Raw genomic sequence first — 12239 nt, 5'->3', positions numbered from 1 at the left:
CTCTCTATCTCTTTGCTGATGACTCCACTCTCTGCCGCTCCATTCCTCTTCCCTCAGATCGGCAGTCTGCTGCCTCCTCACTCTCTGAAGACCTGGACAAAATCACAGACTGGTCAAACAAGTGGAACATGTCTTTCAATCCTGACAAATCTCACACTCTTACTATGTCTCTCCGAAAAGATCGACTGGATCGAAAAGATTCGGATGCATACGTATTTGTGGCGTGTGTCTGCATTTTTTAAATTCATTTTGTCACAACCATTGGTCCGATTGACACAGAATTTTACCAAAGGCACACCTCCGCCTGTATAATTTTTTATTCACAATTATGACATCATTGGTCACGTGGTGCAGAGTTTATGACGTCACAATTCGACAAGTACAACACTTGATTAAATCAGTATGAATTATTTTTTCCCTGCAATTCTTGGTCCGATTAACACAAAATTTTCCCCTATGAGCGCTTCCTCCTGTAGAATATTTGAATGATAATTATGACGTTATAGGTCACATGGTACAGGCACCATCTTGGAAAAACCGGAAATGTTGCAACTTTATATGTCCGAAACCGCTCCATGGAAAACGAGAGCAATGCCAATGTCGCCAATATGCCTCCGCACAGTCCCACAATGGGTAGATGCCCTCGTTCACAGTCCTAAAAATAAAAAAGTTTGATTTAAATCCCTTCAGCTGTTTTCAAGTGGTACATTTTCACCAGTCATGACAGGTTTCACATCAATCGGTGAAGCAGTTTCAGAGAAGGGATTTTTTAAAGTATTGGCTTTCAAGCTGATATGACTGCCACACTACGTGACATATGACCTTAAAAAAATATACACTCTGCATATGTATGGGTAGGGGATCACGTTTGTGAAGTTTCGTGTTGATGGGATAAGGTTCATTTTTCTATCCAAGCTGGCTGCAAAACCACGTGACCTATGACATCATTTTCAAACTAGATGCAACATTGGTGTTAGGTATTTGTAAAATTTTGCATCGATAGGGTAAGCGGTTTCAGAGATATAGTTATTTAATATTTTCCTTCAATCCAATATGGCTGCTACCTCATGTGACCAATGATGTTTTAGTGATCATCTTTTAATCGCCATGCCTCATTAATGACACAGATAAAGTTTCGAGCCAATTGATTTGGTGGTTTGGGAGAAGATGTTTTTTAAGGTTTTAGATTAAATCCAACATGGCTGCCAAACCATGTGACCTATGATGTCATAAATTTAATATTTCAATCCAAATGGGTCAGATAATGTGCATGCAATTTCAGATTTTTAGGATAAGGAATTCAATGAAAACATTTTTGGCTGGTATACCACTTCACCAATGTGAGAGCCTGGTGTTGGGCTAGCGGCTAGGGTGCCAGCTTAGGATCCAAGGATCCTGGGTTCGAATCCCGGTCGATCGCTGAATTAATGCCAGGGGGGTTGACTCAGCCTGTCATCCTTCCGAGGTCGGCAAATTGAGTACCAGTTCACTGGTAATTCCCTGTTTATCGTAAAAGGCCGACAAACAGGGTTGGCGGCAGGAAGGGCATCCGGCCGCAAAACATTGCTTCAAAAAGGGGACCAAAAAAAAAACAACAACAACCACAGTCCCCGAAAAAGGCCAACCCCCGCTTTGCGGGGAAAAATGGCCTCTAAACGGTGGTTATACCACTTCACCTATGATGTCATCATTATCATGATTTTGTTCCCCTTTGCGAGTACATGACAATGTGCCAAGTTTCAAATATTTCCATTCAGCGTTTTCTGAGAAATATTTTTTCATTACTTGCGTTTAATCCAAGATGGCTGCCATACCACGTGGCCTATGACGTCACAATTGTCATAAAAACATTCTGCATGGGTGTCACTCCTACCCTGAAAGTTTCGTCTCAATCCGACATGTGCTTGCTAAAAAACGAGGTTTAGCCCGGACAACCCGAAAACATAATGCCTCCGGCCACCTTCTGGGGCGGAGGCATAAAAATTGCAGTGGCTCATTGTAAAGAACTCCATATGGGGAATAAGTGTTGTAAACGATGACGTCATTGGTGCCTTAATTATGACGTCATAATTCGACAGGACCAACACTTAGTCTGATCAGTTTGAAATTTACTGAGCATGATCTACGCAACAATTATATTAGAGAATATAAACTTATGATACCATCGTTCATGTGGTCTGGCAGCCATATTGGATCAAAAACAAAAACAAAAAAAAAACATTAAAAAACAGGTGAGTTGGCTTGCACCGTGGGTTAAGTCAACACAGTTGACTGTGTGGGTTAAGTAGTCTATGAAAAACATCGAGTTCTTCAATGTTTTCAGCCAAATCTACAATTCCTCTAGCTGCCGTTTGTCGTGGATCAAGATCATCATCTTTACACTTTTGGTCAGTTTTTCCTTTTCACTCAAATCAAACGCAAGTGCTTCCAGTGCTGTTAGCAGGGTTTCTTTCAACATTTCTGCATCTGAAAATGACTCGTTTCATCTTGCCAAGATCCAAGCACATCTGAGTGTGGCAATCTCAATCATGTCACCTTTGCCTTCAGCGTTGCACGATGCCACAGTCGTCTTTTTAATGACAAGCTTCCAAAAGTTCATTTCAGGTGGGCCGCACCATGGGGTCTGACACACATTTGGCCCCCCCATGTTCGACGCCCAAGCCTGAAGGCAAAGCCTGCCTGACTGACTGACCAAATGTCATTCTTTGGAATATCGCCATTAGGGTGGCCCTTAAACGGGGTGAAAATTTTTTAATGTTAATTTTAATGTTCTCATGGCCTGAATGTGATCCATTTGGGATAGAAACACTGCAGTCAAAATTTCATACAAGTCTGTTTATATTTAGAGGTAGTCCAGGCACCTTCAAGAACCAAGAACCAAGATTTTATATATAGAGAGCACACAACAAAATATACTACTGTACAAATACACTTCTGAAAGTTCTTTTCATTTCTCATTCTATTTTACATTCCTGATGTTATTATATTAGTTTCTAGTCAAGGAAGGTTCTCACCAACATAAGTCATATCATTGCTGCCTGATTTTAGCCAATGTTGCTTTCCGACAGTCGGGATAAGTACGGCGGTGTTCAGACATGACCTGAAGTAAGAATTGGAGTTGCTCCTCATCCTTGGTAAGGAGCCGGTTGTAACTTTTCATGAGGGCCACACCTCGTTCAGCGTGGTCATTTACGACCTTAAACTCCCTGATCTGTTCCACAGCAGCTCTGTAGCCTTCATGGTCACCCCATGTGCTTGGACAAGAGTACAAAAGTTGCCTTTCGATCAGACATCTGTGTACGATCAAGAGCAGCGGCAAGAGTCGGAGTGATAATGTTTGTACTGCCCCTGCATTTCTTAGCAGGAGTAACACCTACAGCTCCTTGAGGATCATCATAATCTGTTGTCTCTTCACCACTACTACTTGAAGATGCTAGCACCGACCGTGATGTTGAAGCCTCTTGGTCAGTGAGGGCCTTTTGCCGTCTGCGCACATATGCTTGCCTTTTCAAGGCCTGACGTTATTCCTTCTCAGCTAGGGCCTTATCAACTGACCCCATTGTTCCTCGGCGTCCTTTCTCACGTTGGGTGAGGAGAAATTCTTTGTCTTCTGGGATTTTGATCAAAGAAACAGCATCCGCATGAGCGATGTCAAATAGGTCATCTAAAGAATTCACAAACTCATCTTGATTCTTCTTTTGGCCATCAGTTGCCCGCTTCCTAAGCCTCTTGAGGTCTTTCCATCTGCCAAAGAGGGTTTCCAGCTTCTTGATACAATGCTGCTCTGCCTTTATGGGGATCCGAGCCCGATCAACCCAGATAGGGGAAAGCTCTCGAACAGTTTCTGTGCAAGAGATTCGCACAGTCTTTTTCTCATTGAGATGCCGGTGTATAAAGAGTCCAAGTACTTGCCGGTTTGATGGAAGCTTTGCACCAACAAATTCTGTTGTTGCACTGCCTAACAAGAACACTTCACATTTCTTTCCAGTCGTTGCCATACTGACTCAATCTGTGAAAGAGAAAAAATAGGAATGTCAGAATCTAATATAAATTTACAAGTACTTTTACATAATTATTTACAACATTTATGACTGAGATACGAGTCCAAGATGTATAAGGGTGAGAGCTCTTATTTTAATGTCCTTTTGACAATCATTTACACATATATTTAAATTCAATGTATACACGCTTATTTTATTTTCAATAATATTATGTGTTATATAAACTTATCTAGTGTAAGTATTTATTATACACTGCCATATTGCAATCATTATATCTTATTAAATATGTATGTTACGTGTCTATTTTAACTCATGATAACAATAATTTACTGATGTATCTGTGAATGAATGAATGAATGATCGTTTTAAGGCCATTTTCCCCGCTAGAGCGGGGGTTAGCCTTGCGGGCCCCATGACAATCATGGTTCCCTGTTTGAGGCAATGTTTTTATGGCCGGATGCCCTTCCTGGCACCAACCCTTGGTCACGCTCTTACGATGCGCAGGGATACGGTGTACCTATTCTAAATGATGTATCTGTGATAAACTTAATTTAACTAGTTGATTGTTTTACCACTCTTGTCGTTAAAGGCGGCAAAAAGGGTTGGCGTCAGGAAGGGCATCCGGCCGTAAAACATTGCTTCAAAAAGGGGACCGAAAAACAACAACAACCACGGTTCCCGAAAAAGGCCAACCCCCGCTTGCGGGGAAAAATGGCCTCTAAAGGTGGTTACGTTACTCTAGTCCATAGATGTGATAATTATTCATAAGCATGTTTTATCAAACGGTTTTATTTATTTGTGTGATACTTACTGTATTATCTGTGATATGTGTTTTTAGTGTTACATGACCTCAATCACATGGCCTATAGGGGGAAATGTTCAAGGGTGCTGGACTACCTCTAAATATTTATGGAGTTAGCTGACATTTGGCCTGGTTGGTTTTTAAGCCGAATAGACCAGTTGTAGAGGGTGAGAGCGTAAGATTTCAAACTTTCAAAAATAAGGACGAATAAGGGCCAATCGCCATCTTATAATGAAGGTTAGCACACCGGTGGGTTACAGCATGCCGCCTCCCTCAGAATACGGCAGCCCATCTCCAGGAATTATGGAATATCAATCCCCCACGGGATATGGCACCCCCACAGGATATGGCACCCCCACAGGATATGGCACCCCCACAGGATATGGCACCCCCACGGGATATGGCACCCCCACACTGTAGAGTACACCGGCACACCAGATCATCATCGCACACTCAAGAGTTAACTTTCTCACCAAATTGTAGATTTCAAAACAAGGCTCCTGAAGGAGCAGGACTAACCCTTCATTAACACAGGATGTGCAGTGTGCACAGTAACAGCGTTTACTTTAACACAACTTACAACTCAGTGAGAAAATAGACACACCAACATGCAACGAGCGAGGTATGTGAATGAAAACAGCTTCATGATTAAGGTTTCTTGGGACCGGGAGTTATCGTACTACTAATACTGTGGCACCCTACCACGGGTCTACCCTCCACTGTTACATGTTGCATCCTGCCACGGGTCTACCCTCCACTGTTACATGTTGCATCCTGCCACGGGTCTACCCTCCACTGTTACATGTTGCATCCTGCCACGGGTCTACCCTCCACTGTTACATGTTGCATCCTGCCACGGGTCTACCCTCCACTGTTACATGTTGCATCCTGTCACGGGTCTACCCTCCACTGTTACATGTTGCATCCTGCCACGGGTCTACCCTCCACTGTTACATGTTGCATCCTGCCACGGGTCTACCCTCCACTGTTACATGTTGCATCCTGCCACGGGTCTACCCTCCACTGTTACATGTTGCATCCTGCCACGGGTCTACCCTCCACTGTTACATGTTGCATCCTGCCACGGGTCTACCCTCCACTGTTACATGTTGCATCCTGCCACGGGTCTACCCTCCACTGTTACATGTTGCATCCTGCCACGGGTCTACCCTCCACTGTTACATGTTGCATCCTGTCACGGGTCTACCCTCCACTGTTACATGTTGCATCCTGCCACGGGTCTACCCTCCACTGTTACATGTTGCATCCTGCCACGGGTCTACCCTCCACTGTTACATGTTGCATCCTGCCACAGGTCTACCCTCCACTGTTACATGTTGCATCCTGCCACGGGTCTACCCTCCACTGTTACATGTTATATCCTGCCACGGGTCTACCCTCCACTGTTACATGTTGCATCCTGCCACGGGTCTACCCTCCACTGTTACATGTTGCATCCTGCCACAGGTCTACCCTCCACTGTTACATGTTGCATCCTGCCACGGGTCTACCCTCCACTGTTACATGTTATATCCTGCCACGGGTCTACCCTCCACTGTTACATGTTGCATCTTGCCACGGGTCTACCCTCCACTGTTACATGTTGCATCCTGCCACGGGTCTACCCTCCACTGTTACATGTTATATCCTGCCACGGGTCTACCCTCCACTGTTACATGTTGCACCCCATCAAGGGCCCACCCTGTCACAGGCCCACCTTGCCACTGTTAGTGTTACACCCTGCCACAAAAACCTTACTCTCCCATTGGTATTACAATGTACTGTACAATCGTAAACTATTATCGAGGCCTACAGAATTGCAAAAGCACAATAAAAGGCGCGGCGTTAATCAACGCAATACGTACTATGTGCAACACGTACACAGGCATCGTGTACAGAACTGTACAACTTGTATCGTGTCGTTGTACAGTACTCCCATGATAAATACGTAAGAACTGTACAACGATACAAGGCCAAACTACATCGAATAATAATAACGGAAAATGGTTCCGAAGGTCGCTCAACGGGAATAAAACACAAGGGTTTGTACCTGATGCGAGAGAGAACCACGAAATAGGGAATATTGTTGTAAGCACGAACATGATACGAACATTAATGATATAAAAATGTATTTACATGAGAGAACTATGGTCCGAACCCAAGCACACCCACTTGATGTAAGAGGTAAATTCGGACGTTTCCGGAAGCAAATGCGCGGAAAAAAAAATCAACATTTACTGGCGTTTGATTCTAGGCAAAAAACGCTCCGTTTACGCCCGCTAGGCCTCATCCGCGCTTCCAAGACACGTCACACCACCGGGATTTAGCCGAATCACAAAGCATTAGTTTCCCATGTATTAATATGAAAAAAATCCTCTTAAAATTTTATTTAAGATCCGGCAAAGCCATTGGTCAATGGTGAGATCACTTTAAACGGCATGTCCATATTAAGCAGAAATGTAAACGCCGTAAAGCGTGGTGATCAATAACGGGGCGGGCAAGGCGTGGCCTACGTGGGACTAAAGCCACGCCTTCATATATGAATATTAAAGTGGGATCGCCCAGCGCTCATTGTAAGGCGATGTGTGGGCGTGGTTTAACGGCTCATTATCATAACGATCGTGAATAATTTTACATTTCTGATACATAGTAATATCTGCCGACCAATGCGAACGCCTCATTAATATTCATGATTATCAGAGGCCAATGGGATAGGCCACTACATATTCATGACGTCCGTTTGCGTGCCTCGCTGGGGCAGGGCGCGGGCGCCCTCTCCGGCTGTCAGTGTGACGAAGATTGGCAGCAGGTAGGGACGTCAGTCAGGCTGCTTCGCGCCGCTTTCATTATTTATTTATTCCTTCCCATTGTTTATGATGTCACATCGTCACATCGAATTTACTTTTTATCTATAGCACTAGTTTCTACGTCCTGTGTCTGACATTAGGCCTAGGCTTGAACCGTAATGGCGATGGTTATGGAAATAAAAAAAAATTACGTATAAAATAAATAATGAAAACGCTTTCGCAGCAGTCCCGTTTATTTATATATTTAAATGACGGCCGTGACGTCATCTTTTAGGATCGGTCGTACTTTTTATTTATGGCCATTAATTTCTTATTTCATTTGCACCTTCAGGCTTTGGCTCGACCCACGATATAAAAGATTAATGTAATATAATTTATCCTTGATATTTACAAATATACATCGAACCGGCAGCGTTTAATACATTATGGAACTGGAAGGTCTTGGGATAAAGGACAAACCCTATTGTGTTGTACTTGTTATTATAGGGTTACCTCTTATGCACAATCATTTTACCGTAATGGGGTTAGCATTTTAGGATCGATTCAAGGCCTGAAATTAATATAATTATTTACAAACATTTCCAGGTTAACTTTCACTGAACTTGGTGAAAGTTTCATTCCCCCTGTAAATGTGCATTATTAATTTATTTACTGCAGAACAGACCAGAGAAGGTTATCAAAGGAAACAACATTACCTGCATCTTTACCTGTGCCACTATATTAATGAAATGTAACATTTATAACGAGGAGCTCCATTATTATTGGTCGGCTACACGAGGTTTTGGATTTATAACTTTATTTGTTATTTGTTTGCAGTCATTCATGGAATTCATGGTTGTAACAAACCTTTTGAAGAAGATCGGTCATTCAAACTTTTGAGCCTTATCAGCAATGATCTCTCTTGGGCAAACCACATTTCAAAGTTGGTCTCCAAAGACATCCCCCAGCATCCAAGATCCTTCCTTGGCACACCTGAGCTCCTATCTACCTGCAAGGCCTTCATCCGCAGCTTGGTGGAGTACTGCTCTCCCCTCTGGGCTGGCTCCCCTGCCTCACATGTTGCTCAACTTGTTGCTGTGGAAACCAGGACCTTCAAGATCATTGGAATATCTCGCGATGAAGCCGAGTTTCAGGGCCTATCACATTTCGCCATCACCGACAGGTCGGTGGTCTCTCTGTCTTCAACCGTCTCATTTCCGGTCTTGCACCCTCTGCTATTTTCCTGCCCTAACCCTAACCAACCCTAACAGCTTTCTGCAGGGTGCACACATTATTCCAGGAATCCATTCTGGTGAAAATCCCAAAATCCACGCTCATTGCTGAACTCAACTCATCCGTCACTTTTCTTTCCCGCCTCAACTTATTCATTCCTCTTCTTTCACCGCCTTTGGAACGAACTTCCTCATTCTGTCCAATCTCATTCCTCCCTCCACGGTTTCAAGACAGCCGTTAACCACCATCTCAGGTTATCCCTCATCTATACCCATGGCCTTTTCTACCCTCAGTTACCCTCCCCCACCTCTTTCCGGGTTTCCAGGTTATCTGGCCCTCCTTCCTCACCCTCTTCTTTTTTTCTTTTTCATTCCATTTCTGCTTTTTCCCAGTTTTCCCTTCCACTTCCATGATTGAGAGTTTGTTAGTGTATCCATCTTATTCACTCTCCTCCCTCTTGCCTTCCCCTTGTCCTCATTCTTCCCATGTCCCTTTTCTCTTCAAATCTCCCTCTAATTTGTCCCTTTGGATTTTGATTAATAAATTGTTCCCTCTGATACATTATTCCTGATATAGAGTTTGTCATGTAGCATTCTAGTGTGAATTAATGGTGGTGGTTCGTATGCCGCCCGTGGCTGTTCCGCTGATGCAGTGCCCCCTTGTCACCAGTAAGCTGGTACTCATTATGCTGACCTCAGAAGGATGACGGGCTGAGACAACCCAGCTGATGTTAATTCAACATCACAACAGCGGCTCAAACTCAGGACTCTATGATCTCAAGCCAGCCACGTTAACAGACAAGTCAACACCAGGCTTAATTAATGTATAAGGTTGATAAAGTTGTGTAGTTTTGCGAGGAGGCATATAGTTTTATGTACTTCGCTGAAGGGAATACCAATCTTATAGATAGAGAGGTCACGTGCCTTTTTGAGGTCACATGGGTCCTCCCATCTGAAGCACCGTGTCGCATCGGTCCGCCACCCCTCACGTATAGAGAATACAGTGCAGAGGGGAAGAGGGAAATTCTGCCATTTTTGCTTACGTAATAAATAAATGGTATCGTGTTTTGACCGACAGGTTTTCAGAGAAAAAAATTAATAAATTAAGTTTCACCCTTTAAAATCGTACAAATAAATTATTTAAATATCAGCTGCTTTTTTTGTTTGTATCCTTGTTGCAAGTAGGGTGACCTGCTTTGTGATGCTTTAAAGGTGGTGTATAATCAGAAATACTGTTTGATAGGGTGATATATTACTGTTATATGAGTGATATGGAAATGTTGCAAAAAAAAAAGGTATTAAATATCAAATGTTTTCTGAGTCGAATCGATATGCAAATGTTTTCTGAATCTTCAATATGAGAAATGGGATTGAATAATATACCCTCTCCTCTGGCGGGATGAAGGAGCGGACAGACGCACGCACGCCGAGACAACGCTCCTTTTATAGTATAGATGTACAGGGACCATGCACATCAGTAAGTGTGTCGTTCAGTGTAAGGACAGAAGAGAAAGGTGAATAAAAGTAACTGCACATTCTGATAACTTCCGATAATAAAATGGTAACCACATTGCAAAGTTCACTGCGTTGAAAGACCGAGACACCTCGCAAAGAATGGTGTGATTTTAGGGATTGGGGAGCAAGGCCATTGATTGGCTCGTCTGGGTGGACAGACTCCCTGATTGGTTGAGAGTGCTTGGACTTTTGAGAGGCTGGAACTGTAAACAAAAGGTAGTGCCGTGAAGGTGGTGGAGCCGGTGCGATCAGAGTCGGTCATGCGTCAGGGACAGTTGCGGTCATTTTGGAAGACACCTGTAAGGGTCCGTGCTGTCCGTCTCAGAGAGTCGGGCAGGTGCATTCATTTCCTGAACCGTCAAAGAGTGAAGTAGTGTCGGTGACCATCAGTTTCCTTTGTTTTCCTTACTCTCTGCGACCCACCGTAGCTGTATGGAAGATTCTGGAGTTTAATACCAGCTCTGGCATCATGTGCTCATGCAAAGCTCTGCAGGCACTTGCTTTAAACACCGAGTTACGACTGCCGTACACATGTGCCTCCCAATACACAGATGATCCCATGGTGCCCCTCCATCTTGGTCGTTCCTCCTTCACCCAAGACCTGATTATGGGCCTCAAAACCAATACTATTTGGATGTGACTCGGAGTTACAGCAGAATGCTGACCCCAGAAGCTACTCGTTGCTTTGCGACCTCCAGTCATATAAGCTCTGCCATCCTATACCAGCTCGGCAATTGGCAATGCCACCAAATATACCGCTTGGCCACCATCAGCAGTCTAGTGTTCTTCTTCTTGCCGCTATGCCCGTGGAATTTTCCAGAATCCTGGACTGTTTTGTTAACTCATACACTCTACCATGAAGGACCTTTGAGCCTGCTACCAATACTGTGCTGTTAATTGTTGTGTTTAGATGAGGCTGAGTATGGATAATGTTTGTTACCTCCACCACCAAAGATTATGTTTTCACCCTCGTTTGTCTGTTTGTCTATCCGTGAGCAGGTTATCTCAAAAAGTTATGGACGGATTCGGACGAAACTTGGTGGACAGGTTGGGTGTGTGCCGAGGACGAATTGATTCGTTTTGGTGAAGATTCGAATTTGCATCTGGATAGCGGTATTTCAACATAGGGGCAATACCCCTGGCACTCACCTGGGAGAATAAACAGTATACTGTACTGCACTAACTAGAAGAATTAATAAACCGTATCATGGCATTTTAAACCAATTTCAATGGTTGCTAGAAGACAGGGCAACATGTAGAACTATACTAACATATTCATAAGACTTTAAACAAACAAACAAAAAAAAACACTTATTTTGGGGGGGCAACCCCCACCCCCGCCCTCCCCCAACCCCATATACCTCCTCAGACCCCAATTATTCTAATGCCTTGAACAACCATTGGTACATCACGGGTGACGAGGGTTGTGGTGAGGTTTCATCGAAATTGCGTTTGTAGATTCCGAGAAGAGAGCAAATACCTATTCTGGGGGGCAACCTCCCTGTAGACCCCCAAAGGGGCAGGTTTTTTTTAATGCCGTGAACAAACTTTGGTACATCACGGGTGGTGAAGATTGTGGTCGAGTTTCATAAAAATTGTGTGTGTAGTTTCAGAGAAGAAAGCAAATACCTATTTTAGGGGGTCAAACCTGGACCCACTTTGACCCCCCATAGCACCCCCTTAGATCCCGATTTTTTCAATGCCGTGAACAAACTTTAGTCACAACACAACAAATATAATTTGTGCCAAATTTGGTCGCAATCCCATCAGCGGTTTTGGAGAATACGTTTCAAGTGTTTACGGATGGACGGACTGGCGGACGACGCGCTATCACATAAGCTCCCCTGAACTTCGTTCCAGGTGAGCTAAAAATTGGGGTCTGATGCGGCATACGGGGTTGGGA

At 43.8% G+C, this 12239-nt stretch overlaps 1 protein-coding gene and 1 long non-coding RNA gene across 15 annotated transcripts in view; one reads left to right on the top strand and one right to left on the bottom strand.

The window, feature by feature from the left end:
• Window positions 1-2871: 2871 nt before the first annotated feature.
• Window positions 2872-7110, bottom strand: LOC137427168 (uncharacterized). The gene is made up of 3 exons (XR_010984454.2): window positions 6854-7110; window positions 5051-5217; window positions 2872-4009 (listed from the first exon to the last, which is right to left on the bottom strand). It is a non-coding gene; the product is annotated as an uncharacterized LOC137427168 (long non-coding RNA).
• Window positions 7111-7492: 382 nt separating this feature from the next.
• LOC137427170 (homeobox protein PKNOX2) overlaps window positions 7493-12239 on the top strand; it is a 57601-nt gene continuing 52854 nt past the window's right edge. For 7 of the 14 annotated variants that reach the window (XM_068116403.2, XM_078778608.1, XM_078778616.1 and 4 more), the window contains exon 1: window positions 7590-7612. The gene's annotated coding sequence lies outside the window, so the exon portion shown is untranslated. Of the gene's footprint in view, window positions 7613-12239 lie in introns of all 14 variants that reach the window. The other 7 variants (XM_078778614.1, XM_068116402.1, XM_078778615.1 and 4 more) reach the window with 5 other exon arrangements.

The sequence above is a fragment of the Myxine glutinosa genome, chromosome 5, assembly GCF_964187855.1.
Source record: "Myxine glutinosa chromosome 5, kmMyxGlut1.1, whole genome shotgun sequence".
Taxonomy (NCBI): domain Eukaryota; kingdom Metazoa; phylum Chordata; class Myxini; order Myxiniformes; family Myxinidae; genus Myxine; species Myxine glutinosa.
The sequence above is the reverse complement of the archived record's forward strand: the minus strand, read 5'-3'. Positions and strand labels throughout refer to the sequence as shown.